General features: G+C 37.8%; 1 non-coding gene across 1 annotated transcript; it reads right to left on the reverse strand.

Annotated features, from left to right (window-relative positions):
* Positions 1-621: 621 nt before the first annotated feature.
* Positions 622-728, reverse strand: LOC111727676. Its single transcript, XR_002775167.1, has one exon. It is a non-coding gene; the product is annotated as a U6 spliceosomal RNA (small nuclear RNA).
* Between the last annotated feature and the right edge of the window lie 1,196 nt (positions 729-1,924).

The raw sequence follows: 1,924 nt of genomic DNA on the forward strand, positions 1-1,924 counted from the left end.
AAGTGAATGTCAATGCTGCCGTTACAGTCATATTCTCTCTCTCTCTCTCTCTCTCTCTCTTTTTTTTTTTTTTTTGAGACAATCTTACTCTGTTGCCCTGGATAGAGTCCTGTGGTGCCATCATAGCTCACAGCAACCTCAAATTCTTGGGCTCCCCCAATCCTTTTGCCTCGGTATTTTTCTATTTTTAGTAGAGATGGGATCTCACTTTTGCTCAGGCTGCTTACAAACTACTCAGCTCAAGCAATCTGTGGCCTCCGTTTCCCAGAGTGCTAGGAGTATAGGCGTGAGCCACCTCGCCCGGCCCAGCTTCTCTGAGTTTTCATAACCATCTATTACCGGCCTCTATTGTTCAATCGATAAACCCAGTATCTCAGGGCAAATTGACTTGGCTTATTTGTAGAAATAAGTATAGCTCACTTTATACTCCAGAAGTGTTCTTGGAAATTTTCTGTATGATTATGAACTGGTCAAGTGGGAATAATGTTTTTACACTGACCTTTATAATTATGTTAAGATCCTCTATGTTCACGAATGGTTTTCCTTGACGTCTCTCACCTCTCAAAGTAGCTAATAAGCTAGATTTAGTAGTGTTTAAAGTAGACTAATTTTATTAAGTGGACAATCACTCCTTAATGAACAAATTTGCACACCCTCCTTGCACAGGGGCCATGCTTATCTTCTCTGTATCATCCCAATTTTAGTATATGTGCTGCTGGAGAGAGCATTTCATGAATTAGTTTAACATGTGGCTCCCTCTGTTTTCTGTTTACATTTTAAAATTTTGAAATAATTTCAAACTTACAGGAAAGTTATTAGAAAAATACAAAGAGGTACTTTTCACTCAGATTCCTCAATTAGTTGCATTTCATTTCTAATTCTCTTTAAATAAATATATATTTTTGTATATATTTTTTGAATCAAAGGAATCAAAAAATACATATTTTTTGAATCAAAGAAAAATAAATTGCAAACGAGATGCCTATTGCTCCTAAATATTTCAGAGTGAGAGTCATGTGTGGTGGCTGTACCCTTAGCATCAGCCATTTAGGAGGCTGAGGTGGTAAGATTGCTTGAGCCCGGGAGTTCAAGACCATCCTGGGCACCATAGTAAGACCCTGTCTGTAAAAAAAATAAAGTGTGTATTTTCTACAATACAAGGGTATTCTCATGTATAATCATAGTACTACCATCAAAACCAGGAAATTAACAATACTATACTATACTACATATCTAATCCATAGACCCCATTCAAAATTCACCAATGGTTCAATAATGCTCTTTATAGCAATCAGTCAATGAATAAAACATAATTTGCTTCTGGCCTGAGTTCAATCCAGGATCATTTATTACATTTACCAGTCATGTTCCTTTCAGTTTTCTTCAATCTGGAACAAGTTCCTCAGCTTTTCCTTGTCTTCCATGAGCTACATTTTTAGAGTACAGTTATTATAGTTATTTTGTACATTGCCCCTCAGTCTGAATCTGAATTTTTCTTCTGAGTATATTCAGTTATGCATTTTGGGCAAAAATATCACAGAAGTGATTTTTTTTTTTAATATATCATATCAGCAGGTGTTTTGAGTTGTCCCATGACTGATGACATTCTTGTTTTTTTGAGACAGAGTCTCACATCGTCACCCTGGGTAGAGTGCCATGGCATCATCATAGCTCACAGCCACCTCAAACTCTTGGGTTCAAGTGATCCTCTTGCTTCAGACTCTAGAGTAGCTGGGACTACAGGCATGTGTCACCATGCCCAGCACTTGCTCAATGCATTGTAATTAATGTTAGTTTGCTTGTATTCCCCCACTCAACTTTTAAATACCTGAAAAAAGGGTTAAGACAATGTTGTTGGCTCGGTGCCTGTGGCTCAAGTGGCTACGCCGTCAGCCACATACACCTAAGGTGACAGGTTTGAATC

This window comes from Otolemur garnettii, unplaced genomic scaffold (assembly GCF_000181295.1).
Source record: "Otolemur garnettii isolate 467f Iridium unplaced genomic scaffold, OtoGar3 scaffold00117, whole genome shotgun sequence".
NCBI lineage: Eukaryota > Metazoa > Chordata > Mammalia > Primates > Galagidae > Otolemur > Otolemur garnettii.